Below are 15728 nucleotides of genomic sequence, written 5' to 3'. Positions count from 1 at the left end.
CCAAATTGGTGTTATATCGGGTCGCGTTATATCGGGGTAGAGGTGTATATTATACAAGTTTATAAACAGAGGCTTTTATTGAACAGAATAAATACATGCACTTCAACTATGCTGACTGCTCCTCAACCTACTCTTACTTAGCTGGCTAATTACTTGTGAACATCACGTAAGCAGGTCTGAAGGATGGATTTGAATGATGAGAAGCGTAGGGGCATACAGATAGATTTGGAGAAGGCAACCCCAGGCATGAGTGGCAACTTGGAAGAAGGTGAGAAGATGGTTGTGGAAGAAGTCAAAGTTCAAAGCTCCCACAGTTGAGGGAGAAATGGATGGATGGACAATGGTAGCATCCTTTGGCAAAGGTGGGGAAGGCCATGTGGTGAGACAAGATTGGATGTATAAGGAGAGGCAGATCTATGATGGACTTTGAAGATGACTACAAGATACTTGAACTGGATGCACTGGAGAATGGGGAGTGATGTGAGCTGCACAACAGGCACTGAAAGTGACCTTAGCAGCAGTGGTTTGAATGGAGTGGAGAGGAGGTGATGTAGGTGTCAAAGAGGGCAAACAAAAGTAGTTTGGCATGATCAATATAGAATATGAGGATGGCCTGGACAGACCTTTGGTTGTGTGCATACAAAGAATAGGTAGGATTTCCAAAACTTTAGAGAAGGAGTGGCAGCATTTGGATGTGACCTGTATATGTGGGACAAAGCAAATGGAGGAGTCAAAGATGATACTGGTTATTGGCGTGAGGGACAGAAGGACGGGGCGGGGTGTTAACAGTGACAGAGAAGGCAGACTGGGGAAGAAAGCTAAAAAGTACAGCTTTGGTCTTGTTCAAGTATAATTTGATGGTGAAATATCAAAAAAGTGATATCAAAGAGAGAAGTTGAGAGATAGGACCAGACTGAGGGAGGCAGACAGAATGGAGAGGGAGACACTCAGCAAATGGAAACTACTGTTGGATTTGCTTTCTTGAATTACTAAACCCTAGAAGATTAAAATATTACACTGACTTGGAAGCACAATTCCAGAATTGCTCACAGCCATCTTTATTCACTCCATGTTTTTATTCCATTGCTGTAAAGTTTCATCACCTTCCAATGCCAGAGACAACAGCTCTGTGCTTTCAAGAGGGGTCTGTTGTATCTGACTTGAAAGTGGATCCTACGCTGAGAATTCACAAGCACCCCCAATTTACATCATTTTAAAAGAGAGCTATAAATATTTCATTAAATGTATTTGTATACTAAATGAGTGCAGCTGTAAGCATGCATGAACTCAATTCCACCATTGCGAACTGATTCCTTAATAGCTTTCTTTCCTAATCACATTACTTCCACACCAGGCATGATCCAGTTAATTGCTTAAAATTCAAAGCTCCTGAGGATTGTGTCTTTTGGATCCCTGCTGAAAAATTCAATCTCCCCACATAAATATTGAAGAAAACACTCCAACATGAAAATGCAAATGGAAAAATAATGCTTCTATAAAATGCTGTGCTCTCCAGTAAGAGGACATAATTAGCAGTATTTGTCTATTTGAGCACTTTTTAAAAAAAATCTCTAGGAAACTTATTTCTTGAACAATACAGTGCTGTAGATTAAATGTCACCTACATGCAACCTGTGTTTTCCAGCTGAACTCCAGCCATTGTACTGTATGACTTAAAATTGCTTTCCTTATTGTTCAGAGCCCATAACCAGTGCTCAAATTGTAAACATTTCTCAGAGGAAAATTAATTATTTATTAATCATGGTTATTAAAACCATTTATGTAGCTCCCACAGATTTACACAGTGCTTTGCAAACATAGATAAAGCATGCTGCCTATTCCAAAGGGTTTACCATCTACTGTAAACAGGCTAAGGCATCACAGACAAGAAATTCGACAGAACAGTTCAGGGAGGAGTAGGGAAAGAAGAGAAAAAGCCATGAGGGACTGCTTGAAGAGGTAGGTTTTAAGAAGGGATGAGAGTAGGGGCTTCTGATGGATGGGAAGACTTCAGAGCTATATAGGGGGTGAAATGGAGGGTAGGGGAAAGAGCCTGAGAGGAGTACGGTTTCTCCTTGTCCTACAGTAGATGCATTTCGCCTCAGTAGCAGTTCCATTTCAGTAGAGGGGAAAGGGATTGTGTGTACAGCAATTTCTATATTAATTTGTGATGCATTTGGGGATCCCTTAGGATAAAAGGCACTATATAAATAAAACGTAAGATATTCTGTTCTCACATATCCACGGCAGCTACATGTAAATCTCAGTGCAGTATTACAATTTCAACATTAAGTGCATGAAATGTCCTACACTGAAACATCTATTTGAAACATTTATTAACACAAGACAATATCCGCAAAGCACAGCACTATAAAATCAGGGCCTCAAAAACTGTTGAATCAAATGTATATTCCTGCTTGATGGGATTGACAGTTGTGCCCTGATGCATGCTTTAGTGTGTGGGTTATCCATATTCTTAGATGAATTTATAAACATCACGGTGTCGTTCTGAAAAGGGACATATGACAGTACAGCTCATATGGGATTGTTGCCAAGGAACAAACACGTTTACAGAGAAATTCAGCCTGAATTTCACAAGATGGTCTATGGAATCAAACCGTAGGATACATTTTGTCTGCATTCTGAATGGCATTTAGAGAGAGAAACTCTTGACTTTTTCTAATGAAAAACATCTAGTCTTTTTCTGCAAGGGTTAGAGTTCTTGTATCTTGTCCTAGGGTTGAGTGACATACAAAAGTCAACGTAAAGCACTCAAATTACAATAATACACTGACAACAATTAAATTTCCTGTGATCAAAATCACCTATTAATCCATTTAACTAGCCGGTTGCTCTATCGGGTTATTATATGATTTTTGCAAAAAAAGATAAGCAATTATTTATAATCAATATCATGCAAGCCAAACAAATGGCACATGCCACACCCAGACTGCAGTCTTCTGGTCTGTATATAATGTCACACTAAACAGTGCTGAATGCAGAATGAGGATTTATTAAACTATTCTGCTGAAGGCAGCCTCAACCATTTCTTATGGCAATGGTGGAACAACATAAAATAAACATTCAATGGCCAGAGAAGATTTTACTGCCTAGCTTTTCCCCTTAAGGCTTCTGCCTATGTAGTAGAAAATTATGTCTGTAGTTGCAAGGTGGATGTTCAAGGGCAGTGTTGAGTATGGTCATTCAAGATGAGAGGCAACACACACTGAAGTCAATAGAAAGATTCCCATTGGCCTTAATCATCATTAGTTCAGGCACAAAGAGGAAGCGGCTCATTTAGGCCTGATTCCCACCCTGAACTCTGTAGTGTTGCACAGAATGTATATCAGGACAAAATGTGGTCATCTCTGAGTAAACACCTGACCTGAGAATGATTTAGGACCATATGGTGTCCTTGAGCCACATGGCAAAACCCCATTAACATCAATGGGAATGCCTGACGGAAGGCAGAATATCTTCTGAAACCTCTCCCCAGAGCCATGAACCCCCAAAGAACAGACATTGATGCTAATGTGCTTTTCATAAGGTTCATCTCGTCTCTCACACACAAATAATAATACATCTAATTGCTGACACTGCATTAAATCAAAAACAATTATTTCATTGTTTCCTTTGAATAGTAATTTTCACTGCAGGAACTTAATTACTACGTGAATCTGTGCACTGAAGCACTTAAAAAGAGCTAATCATTCAAGGGAGCCCACATAGCAGTGGAGAATTTTTCCGAGCCTCCCCTCAACTCAAACCCAAAAACAGGAAAAAAAAAATCATCCATAAATTCTCCAGTGTGGGAGGACACCTTTGTGTCTGAGTGCCATCACATGAAATACACTGAATGGAGTGGGTGATATTTTAACAGAGATAAATGACACAGGCTCAAAATACATAGTGAACAAAAAGCTTTATGTTTAAAAAATTGGTGATATTGGTTTTAGTCTTACAAAAAGTTCTCTCTGCTTATGTTTTTTTTAAACTTAGTCCCTCAAAAAAGACAGTTTATAAGAGATGTTTGTCATCTTCTCCCTCATCCACCAAAAGAAACAAACCATCAACAAAATGTGCTTCTTGGATTCCAGAGACAAAGGAGAAAAAGTAAGGTCCTAATCCTGTGAGCATTCCATGTGTAAGAACTCCCGTTACTGTTCTGTGAATAAAACACTCCTCGAATCAGGCCCATCTATAAAAGAGCAAAACTTAATTATATCTTAACTATGGCACCACAATTGGTGCCTTCATAACAGAAAATGGCAAGACACGTACAGATCAAATTCATCCTGGTTTCGAAGACTTATTTTGCAGAAACCCTTCCAGTCCTAGAATCTATGAATCTATGATGCAAGGGACCTCGAGAGGTCATCAAGTCCAGTCTCCTGCCCTCATGGCAGGACCAAATACTGTTTAGACCATCCTGAATAGACTTTTATCTAACCTACTCTTAAATATCTCCAGAGATGGAGATTCCACAGCCTCCCTAGGCAGTTTATTCCAGTGTTTAACCACCCTGACAGTTAGGAACTTTTTCCTAATGTCCAACCTAAACCTCCATTGCTGCAGTTTAAGCCCTCATTTAAGTCCTAAGTTCAGAATGGTAAACAGAAGAGGGTGTCAAGCGAACAGATATGCATGGAATCCTCTATGCTCCAGGATTGGGTCTCCCCACCTGCCCAGCAAAGGCCAGCACAGAAGGCAGAGATGGAGGTTGATAAGGAATGGGGACACAGGATTTATATTTGCCTGGATTCTATGGTGCTACCACTCCATAAAAGTCATGCAAATGGGATTCCAACCACTAATCATGGTTGTAGGCTGGGATAGTGTATATCATTCTCCAATTCTCTCTGCACATTACCCTCCTAAAGTTCTGGCTTTACGCGGGTGAAGTGAATTTCATCCTCAGTGAGCTCAAAAGACAGGTTAGAATAGGATGAATTTCTAAACTCCCCAGGAAGAATTACACTGAAGTGAAGAAAACAACTCCAAGGGATAATGAAGAAGACCTTGAAGTTATTACCCTAGCCCAGGGGTGGGGAACCTACACCTGCAGGCTGGATCTGGCCTGCTGCTTAATTTCATCCAGCCTGCGGAAAGTCTCTGCGCCTCAGGCCGGAAGTCCCAAGCCTCGGCACTGCCCCACCCCCCAACCCTGCGGGGCTGGAGCTCCGAGAGCCAGCTCGCCCTGCTGCAGGGGGGAAGCTAGGATTGCCAGGCTATTAAAAGTCTGGTTGGCTCCACGCAGCACCCAGAAGTGGCTGGCATGTCCCTGTGACCCCTAGGTTCAAGAGCAACCAGGGAAGCTCCGCATGCTGCCCCTGCCCCCAGCGCCAGTTCTGCAGCTCCCATTGGCCGGGAACCATGGGGGTGTGCCTGCGGTCACGGGCAGTGCACATCATGCAGAGCCACCTGGCCACACCCACGTCTAGGGGCCGGACATGCCAGCCGCTTCCGGGACCAGTGCGGAGCCAGGGCAGGCAGGGAGCCTGCCTTAGCCCCGCTATGCTGCTGAGCGGAAGCTGCCTGAGATAATCGCTGCCCAGCCAGAGCCCACACTCCAAACCCCCTGCCCCAGGTTGGAACCTCTCCTTCACCCTAACTCCCTACCCAACCCCGCACCCTCCCCTGCACCCCAACCCCCTACCCCAGGTTGGAACCCCCTCCTGCACTCCAAACCCCCTCAGCCCCAGCCCAGAGCCCTCTCCTGTACCCCAACCCCTCATCCCCAACCCCACTGTAGAGCCCACAACCCTAGCCAGAGCCCTCATCCCCTCCTGCACCCCTACTCCCAGTCCCACCCCTGAGCCTGTACCCCCAGCCCTCACCACCTCCTGCACTCCAATTCCCTGCCTCAGCCCAGAGCCCCCACCCACACCCTGAATCCCTCATGTCTGGCCCCGCCCTGGAGCCTAGGGGAAGATCAATTAATTTGTTCATCAACATTCCACACACACAAAGAGAGAGAGAGAGAGAGACTCTCTCAGTCTCTCTCTCTCTCGCTCTCTCCCTCTCGATCACACACACACACACACACACACATATCCAGATTAGGCTTCAGTTATCACAGCACATTCTTCTGAAAATGGCTAGACAAATTAAACACTGATTTGGCTTTGGATGCTGCAGCAGATGATATGCCATGCTCTTTAACTTCTTTGGCACTGCTTCACAGCCAATATCTAATGCAATTAGTTAGGTGAATTTGGCAGCTAAAGGACACAGACTAGCCCTGGACTTCACCTCACCAACACTATCATTGTGTGCGTCTTTCCTGGTGTTGCTCTTGTCTGATTTTGCTTTGTGTGAAATTTAGCCAGTTGACTTCTACTCCTAAAGACATTTTCTCTTGACTCACCCTTTGTTGGTGAAAATTCTTGCTAACCTGTCTAACATTTGATGACTGATTTCCAGGAAATGAATGCACTTTCAAGATTAAAGCCACCCCACCTTATTCTTTGTGCTCTAGGTTTTCAATTCCTGCATATATGTCAGCCTTGTAATCAGGATAATTGGCCACCCTGGAGTAAACTATGCATGCACGCGCACGCGCGCGCACACACACACACACACACACATAAAGAGCAATCAATACAACAATATTTTTTGTGTTTTAAATGTACTGTTATAGACAGACAGACGGAAGCTGCCTTTGAAAATAAATACCAGTTTCTCAGCCAAATATTTAATAAACTGGAGGTAGGGGAAAAAAGGCAGAAAGAACCAGGAATTCCACATACAAGTATCTGAATACAGGGAAAAGTGCTATTCCCACTGTCATTTTGTAGCATGAGACTAGATGGGAAAAAGGTGGTTGAGAAGTGATATTTCCATTGCTGTGCCTGTGAAAAGGTTATAGAAAGTTTCCAAAGCTAATAAATATTTTCTCTTTGTTATGTCATATTTATTTAGTAGGTCACATCTAGGCGACATTCACAGAATTATAGAAATGTAGGGCTGGAAGGAACTTCAAGAGGCCATTTAGTCCAGTCCCCTCTGTTGAGGCAGGATTAAGAATATCTAGACTATGAAGAGAATTAGCTAAAATGTATTAATCCACTGACAGTTGTTTCTGAAATTTATGGAAAACTGAAGAGGTACAGAAAAACTAACCATAGTGATGATTTTCTAAAGAGAAAAGAAGAGTGATCCTGGCCATTACTGACCCATAGATTATCTTTTAGCAACATTAAATAGGGAAACAGTGATTAAGACAAAGATATCACTAAAACATTTAGGGGGGCCATGATCACAGCATCATAAAGAATAAATCTTACCCAATGTAATTGTTTTTAACTAGATTTAAAAATTAGTGGATGAATGAAACATAGTGCATATAGTAGGCCTGCATCTTGATTGCTTTGCACCTAATAAATGATATTGATAAATAATACAGATGGGTCTTATTTAACATATTCATTAATGATCAAGAGTAAATAGTAATTAAACTTATATGATATATTAAACTGAAAGGCACTGCAAACACCAGTTAGGACAGAGAAAGAATACAAAACGGCCTAGAGTGATTGACTGAATTTATTTTCCCTGTCATATATCCAATGTAGGAAAATGCAAGTTATACATCTGGGGAAAATAATCCAAGACACATACCCAATCCAAGGGAGGAACTTGGAAATTAGTAATACACAAAGTGTCTCAGAGGTGAAGGCTAACACCAAATTAAACTTGAATTATCAATATGATTTTGTTGCAAAAACATAGAAAGGGCAATGTAAAAGTTTGGGCTGTGGTAACATTATTTTCAATGGGGATCTAGTTCATAAGCACCTAGACTACTGTGCTCACTTCTGTGTGCCACATTTCTAATGTAGATAATGCCAAACTGGAGTGAGTTCTGAGAAGATCAACAAATCTGTTCAGAGTCAGTGAGGGACTGATGTCTGAAGCAAGATTAAAAGAGTTAAATATTCACAGCTCAGCTAAGCAATGATTGAAGCAGGGTATGATAATAGTTTACACATATTTGTAGGGTGTTAATGCCAAGGAAAGAAAGGAATTATTTACTGTGGTAGATGGGAGCTGTAGTGAGGTAGAGTGGCCTCCCGCTGAGCCAGAGGGGGAGGAACCATTCTGTGAACCCTGGTGAGCGGAGCTAGGCCATGTTTGTTCCTTCCTCCAGAAGTCAGAGGCTGGAAAAGGAAGTATAAAGGACTGGTCCTGGGGCTCATTTCAGCTGCAGCTGCAGAAGGAGACAGATGCCTCCTGCCCGCTCCCGAGCTGGGAGACTGCAGCAGATCCCCACCGAGCTGAGGACTGGCCAGAGCTGCTGGAGCCACCTGCTGACCCAGGCACCGAGGAGCCTCTGGGACTGCCACTGGCCTTCAATCCAGACAAACCGGAGGACCCCTATGGATCTATGTACCCCCCGAGGGGAGGGGAGGAAGTGGCCCAGGGGCATCCGACCCTAATTTGGCTGCATTGCTGCTGGAGACCCTGTCAGCCTGTTGTGGCTGGATTCCCTGCTTACCCAGTGGCAGAGTACTGTTAGGGCCCTGTACTAGAACGCAGTGGAGTCGAGGGGGCCCGCATTCCCCTACCCTGCCACCCCTTTCCTGGGGTGGCAGTCCCCCCTCTCTAGGCCAAGGAGCCTGTGATTGTTGGAGCAAGTATACCCGACCCTCTTGCTGCTCGACCCTGAGCTATAGGCCCGAGACATAGACCCTTTACCGCCCACCCTGACTGAAGGCCTGGAGCTCATAACTAACTGTTTGCTGCTCAATCCTGAGTACAGGTTTGAGCCATAGACTCTTTGTTGCCCTGTCCTGATGAAGCATTTGAACTTGTAACTGTTTGCTCCTTTGCCCTGATTGCAGTCTGGAGACCCTAACTGACTACCATTCCACCACAGGCTAATTCCCTAACTGTAGGTGACGCCCAGCAACATAGGGAAGCAGAGTGGCCTCCCACTGACCCAGAGGGGGAAGGACCATCGCTAATCCACTATACGGGCATAACTAGAAGTAATGGGATGAAATTTTTAAAAAGTACAGTTTAGGCTGAATCTCAGGAGAAAATTCCCAATGTCAAATGTACAATAATAATCCGAGTAATAGACTCCTAAGAGAAAAAAGACACATCATATAGGTGTTTTAATACTAGTTTATACAAAACATTTGAAAAGGTCAGGTAGGGACATGTGACAGACTGCTAGGTATGAAAGCCTGAGTCAACACACTGTTCACAGCAGCTCAATCAGGTAAAGCAGATTGGAGCTGACTAAGCAGCTGTGCCTAATTTGTGGGTGGGGCAGGGCAGAAAAACTATTTAAGCCATTAGCCAGAGCCCACAAATAGGCACAGAAAGGAAGTAAAAAGGGGGGAAAGCAGGCAGTAAGGGGAGACAGAGATTGCTCTCCCCTGTTTGTTACAGGTGCTATATAAGCTATGAAGGTGGTGGGACTCATATATAAATAAATTGCACAAGTTGTAAGGACCAGCACAAGAGTCTCTGCGTGATTTGTAGACCGAGACAGAAGCAGGACCAAGGAGGCCCTGTTACAGGACACTGGCAAAGAAGATGGATTGGATGATCTAACCCATATGAGTCTTTTCCTTCTGTTTGTTTATGCTAATTTTAGGGAAGACTGATTAGACAGTGGTGATAAATGTTTGACTTGTAAGTGATTACTGGGGAATGCATCTGTTTTCATGCTGATAAACAAAATTCCTGCTGAATAGGGACACAGGGAAAAGATTTAGTGCAGTGCATTTCAGATAGGGATGGGAGAACTCGTTTGGCCTAATTTTGAACTCTCTTGAAGATTGAAATCCCCCACATACAATGTTAAATTGAACTTAATTATGTTCACATTCTGCTTGAGTGACACTAGAAAAAAATGGATCATGGGAGGACAAGAAAAAAATAGAGCAGAGAGAACATTGAGTGAAAAACAAATAGAGACTCTGAAATAAGGAGCACAGATGAGAAGCGAGAAATTCTAGTGAAAAATTAAATGTAATATATATACACATATTTCATATGGAACCCCACTTGTCTCTCTCTTCCACAGTCAAACTTATCAGAGTTCTCTTCAACTTCAATAGTGAAAGTTTGATTCAGTGGCCCACTTGATCTTGAAGAATCAGAGGAAATGGATTTTCTTCACTTTTCAGATGAGCATGAATGCTGCTTAATAATATAGTTACATTTTTCATTACTTCAATATACACAACCACTTCCTCACCTATAGATATGTAAATTCAGACAGTAATGTTTGGTAATCACTGAACAGTAATCACCCATTTGTAGTTTTGTTCAGCAGCTTTCACATTTACTACAGTTAGAAACAGAAACAAAAAAAACCCCAACAGTTACTAACCTTTCCATAACTGTTGTGCTAAACCAATGCTGGTGCAGCCATGCTGGGGCTATCAGAATAACTCTCTCCTTGTGCCGTTTGATTTTTTAGGAGGACCTTGTGAGCCAAGGGGATTGGGGGAAAAGCATAAAGTAGGAAGTCTGTCCACAGGAGCAGAAAACCGTCAGACATGGAGCCTGGGCTGTGTCCGCACAGCAAACAAAACTGATGGCATTTCCTGTTATGCCTGGGTGCGAACAGGTCTACCTGGGGAGGCCTCCATCTTTGGAAGATGAATCCGGTGACCTCCGGGTGAAGGGACCACTCATGGTGAGAGGAAAAGGATCTGCGGAGGTAATCTGCCAGTATATTCCGGGCTGCTGGAAGATGTGACGCCTTGAGATGAATGGAGTGCTGTGCTTCACGCAGAAGTCCCATAGATAGGTGGCCTCCTGATACAAGGCTGAAGATTGAGCCCATCCCTGCTTGTTGATGCAAAACGTTGGCTGCTGTATTGTCTGTCAGGACCTGCACCATCTTGCCTGAGATCTGGGGAAGAAACACAGGGCACGCTAAGAATATCGCCCTGAGCTCCCTGGAGTTTATGTGCAGGGAGAGCTCTTCTTGGGACCAGAGGCCCTGAGTCCTGAGGTTGTTGAGGTGGGCTACCCACCCTACGTCTTATGCGTCTGAGACTAAGGCTACCAACAGTTCAGGGGTAACAAGACATCCCCATCATTACCGATCTTGGGTCTTTCCAAAGGTCCAGGGAGGCGAGGACCAGAGGAGGGACCATGAGCACTGACTGCAAGTGGTGTCTGCTTTGGGAGTAAACTTATGCTAGCCACATCTGGATGGGCCTGAGGCACAGCCTGGCGAGCTGAACCACATAAGTACATGCCTCCATTTATCACGGTAGCTTGAGGCAAACCCGAGATGTTGTGGGCCATGACATTGGATATCAGGTCTGACAGGGGCAGGAATCAGGCTTCCAGCAGGAAGGCCGTGGTTTGGGTCAAGTCAAGCTCTGCCCCAGTATATTCTATTCTATTCTCTTAACTGGGACAAGAGTGGACTTCTGCTCGTTTACCAGCCGGCCCAGTGGCTTGGACGATGCTGTTCTGTACTTGAACCTGCGACTGACCTTTGATCAGTCAGTCATAGAGGTACAGATAGACTCGTACACCTGGCTGTCTGAGGAAGGCTGCTATGACCACCATACACTTTGTGAAAACATGGGGGGCTGCCAATAAGCCAAAGGGAAGAGCAGTGAATTGGTAGTGGCTTTGACTCATTATAAACCTGAGAAATCTTCTATGGCCACGGAAGACAAAAATGTGAAAGTATGCATTCTTTAAGTCAAGGGAGATGTACCGGTCTCCTGGATCCAGGAAGGGAATGATGGAGGCCATGGAGACTATGTGGAACCTCAACTTGTTGAGATCTGTGTTTAGGTGACACAGGTACAAGATGGGCCGGAAGCTCCTTTGGCATTAGGAAATACCAGAAGTAAAACCCCTTCCCAGTCAAGTCTTGAGGAACCTTCTTTACAGCCCCCATATGTAGGAGGCATTGCACCTCCTGGACAAGGAGTTGCTCATGAGAAGGGTCCCTGAAGAGGGACAGGGATGGGGGGGTTGGAGGGAGGGATGAATAAAAACTGAAGGGTATATCTGACTGTCACTGTATTCAGGACCCAATAGTCCGATGTTATGTATGATCATGCTGGGCTGAAGAGTTACAGACAGTCCAAAAATAAAAGGCGCAGCGGATCTGAAACAGTGACTGGTACAGCGCCCTTGGGTGCACCTTCAGAAGGCCTGCTTGGATCGGCTGGAGTATCTCTCAGACCACGACTGGGAGGCTGAGGGGGACGGGAGTGCTTGGCACCATTTATAATCTCCTCCTTTTCTTTTGTAGGGCTCCTGTCTTGAAGGCACTGAGAACTGAGGAGGCTGCTGGGGCCTGAAGTCCTTCCTAGAAGCTAATGGAGTGTGAAGGCCTCAGGATCATAGGGTGGCCCTCAAGTCCTTCAAGCTGTGAAGTCTTGTGTTCGTCTTCTCCAAGAACAGAAAGGAGCCTTCGAAGGGGCGGTCTTGGATAGACTGTTGGACATCATGAGGAAGGCCAGAGGACCGGAGCCAAGAATAATGCCTCATGGTGACAGCGGAGGCCATTGTCCTGGCTGCCAAGTCGGCAGTGTCCAGACTGCCTGGAGAGAGGTCCTGGTCATGTTCTTACCCTCCCTCAAGAGGGAAGGAGTTCTCTGCTTTGAATCTTGGGGCAGGGAGTCTTTAAATGTACTCAAGGAGTCCCACAGATTCAAATCTTATCTTCCCAGCTGAGCTTGCTGGTTGGAGATACGTAGTTGAAGGCAACCTGTTGAATAAAACTTTCTTTTGAAAAGGTCTAGTCTCTTGATGTCGTTTTGCTTAGGGGTAGTGCTCAACTGGCCCTGCCTGTCCCTTTTGTTTGCTGCAGGCACCGTGAGGGACACTGGGGGGAGAGGGGCGCATGAGTACTGGTATTTGAACCCGTGTGCTGATACATAGTACTTCTTCTCTGCTGTCTTGGAGGAGGAGTACAGAGAAGAAGGAGATTGCCACAGGGCCTTGACAGGTCCCATCACCACCTCATTGATGGGCAAGGCCACCTTGGAGGGAGCTGCTACAGCCAGGATATCAATAAGGCTGTGTGATGTCTCTTTGAGCTCCTCAATGTCCAGACCCAGGTTTGCAGCAACACGCCTCAGAAGGTCCTGATAGGCCCAGAAGTCACCCTTTAGAAGCAGGCTACTGGCTCCCACAACAGTCTCCTCTGGGGAGGAGGAGGAGGAGGCTTGTACCAGAGGAGGGGCTCCGTCCCCTGCCTCAACTATGTCCATGAGAGCTATCTCCTCGACATTGGTACTGGGTTCGGTACAGGATTCAGGGTCTGGTGCCAAGCAGGAAGGAGCAGCAGCCCATCTCTTGGAAACCACCGAGTAGAAGCGATGGGAAGGAGGATCCAGTACCGGGGAAAACCCCCAGGGGTTCCAGTAAGGCCACTGCATCAGCCAGTGACCTGTTGAGCAGGTGCCGGCAGGGGGACCGGCACCAAAGTCCACTGGCGCATAAGCTGGGTACCAGTGGTGAGCTTTAGGTGGCACAAAAGGTTCCCCTTTGGACTCAGAAGAGGAGTCTTCTCTCAGAGACCAGGGTACCTGCTTCTGCCTCCATATGATGCCAGGGTCCCAGCAACTGGCAATGGACCAGTGATTGAGATGCCGGGATCAGGGAAGGCTTGCCCCTAAAGGGTGCCAGAGGGGGCCAAGTGCAGCAAGGAGCCTGACGCTTCTTGTTCCCTCTAGTTTCTGGTCACCAGAACTGGTAGGTGTTCCATTGGAGTCGGCGGGACTAGCAGAGAAAGAAGGTCCCTAGCCACTTGTAAAGTCTCTGGGGTCGATAGAACTGTCAGATCGCTGGCACCATGGTGGCTTCTGGCAGGGGGTCCCATACTCAACTCAATGCTCTAGGTGGAGTCGACGGTGCCATCGTGGGTCCTGGAGAGGAAGAGTGCCCAGCACAGGTCTCACTGTGCTGTCTTCTCCCTGCTTGTCTCTCTTCTGGACCAGTGAGAATCCTCTGTGGATGCGCTACTTCTTGTTCTTCTTTCTCGGCACCGGAGATGGTGAACAGTGCTGAGAAGAGCTCAGTGCCGGGGGAGTGCTTCTCAATGACACCGAAGTACTTGGCGCTGAATCGGAGAGGCTGAGTTCTGAGACTGGCCTGAGGGAGTCTTCCACAAGGATAGCCTTCAGCCTAATATCTCTGTCCTTTTAAATGCGGGGTCTGAAGTCTCGACATTTCTGGCACTTGTCCCTCACGAGAGTTTCCCCCAAGCACTTTAAGCAACTGGAGTGTGGGTCGCTCACAGGCATATATTTGCCACAAGAGGCACAAGGCTTGAAGCCTGGGCATGCCCAGCCCCTGGGGTGGAGTCCTTCGATGATAGGAATTATACACACTAACACTAATTACAAAATATATATATACTAAACTATGATAATACAAACAAAGTTAGAGTCCGAAAGCCTCGTTGGAGCAAGAAGGGTCATTCCAGCCACCGCAACAGGTGGTATGAAGGAACTGAGAGGGTGAGGGGCTAGTGGCACCCCTTATACTGGCGCATAAACACATGGCTCCAGAGAGCGCTAGAGCCCGACAGATACCACTGAGGGAAAAATCTCTGGCAACTGTGCCCGCGGCGTGCACACACCTAACATGGAATGGACATGAGCAAGCACTCGAAGAACTTAAGAATTCTGTACCATGAACGCTGAAAAAGATGAACTGGCCAGCTTTATACAGGACCACATTATGATTCACAGATTTTAAGGATGGAAGGACAATTATTTCTTCTGATCTCCTGAATAACATAGGCCATAGAATTTCATCCAGTAATTCAGGCATCAAGCCCAATAACTTGTGGTTGAACTAGAGCATAGCATTTAGAAAGACATCCAGTCTTCATTTATATACATGGAGAATCTACCCCATCCCTTGGCAAATTGTTCCAATGATTAATTAACGTCACTGTTATAAGTGAGTTCCTTATTTCCAGTTTGAATTTGTAAAGCTTCAACTTCTAGCCAGTGGGTCTTGTTTTGCCTTTAAAGAGCCCCCACAGGAACAGATATTTTTGCTGTGTGTGGGCACCCAAAGGCTGTGAGCAAATTTCACCTTCAAAAAGTTTCTACATTCTAAGAAATCAAACCCCTGCAGCAGTCAACAACTTCACTCGTCCTTCTCTTCTAAGTCTAAACCCATTAACCATGCCCTCTCTCGCCTAAGCTTAGCAGGAATCTTGCTGTTCTCAACATTTCTCTTTTAACTGTTTAGAGTTAGAGTTTTAGTGTTAATTTTCACTTACAGGTAACCTAATTTTTCTAATATATGTTCTGTTCATGTGAATACTTCAGAGTGTCAGATAAATGTAACCCCCCCCCCACATACACACACAATAATATCACCAAAACAATATAACTAAAAATATTTTGCTGGATAATTTTTAAGGAATAATTGGGTTTTTCATAATCCTGGTTCCAAGAATGTTTAGCAGAAAAACTGGTCAAATAATAGCGCATCAGAGCCCAAATTCTTGTAGAAGTTGACAGAATGCTAACCATCTCCCTACTCCAGTGGAAGTAACAGTCAAAGCAAAATAAAGCCAGCATTATTTAAGCAATACAAATGAGAGTAATAAACTGAAAATGGTATCTGAAAAGATCAGTCTAATGATCAGGTTACTTAACTGCTCCATACCTCAATTACCTGATCTGTAAAATTGGGATAATAACCACCTTTGTAAAGTGCACTGGGCTACTCAGATAAAAGATGCTACAGTTTGCTATTATTATTATT

The 15728-nt window shown here is 45.0% G+C and overlaps 1 protein-coding gene across 1 annotated transcript in view; it reads right to left on the bottom strand.

The window, feature by feature from the left end:
- The window catches only part of GUCY1A2 (guanylate cyclase 1 soluble subunit alpha 2), a 276684-nt gene that overhangs the window by 39810 nt on the left and 221146 nt on the right, over positions 1–15728 (bottom strand). The gene's annotated exons all lie outside the window — the stretch shown is intronic.

This window comes from Malaclemys terrapin, chromosome 1 (genome assembly GCF_027887155.1).
Source record: "Malaclemys terrapin pileata isolate rMalTer1 chromosome 1, rMalTer1.hap1, whole genome shotgun sequence".
NCBI lineage: Eukaryota > Metazoa > Chordata > Testudines > Emydidae > Malaclemys > Malaclemys terrapin.
The sequence above is the reverse complement of the archived record's forward strand: the minus strand, read 5'-3'. Positions and strand labels throughout refer to the sequence as shown.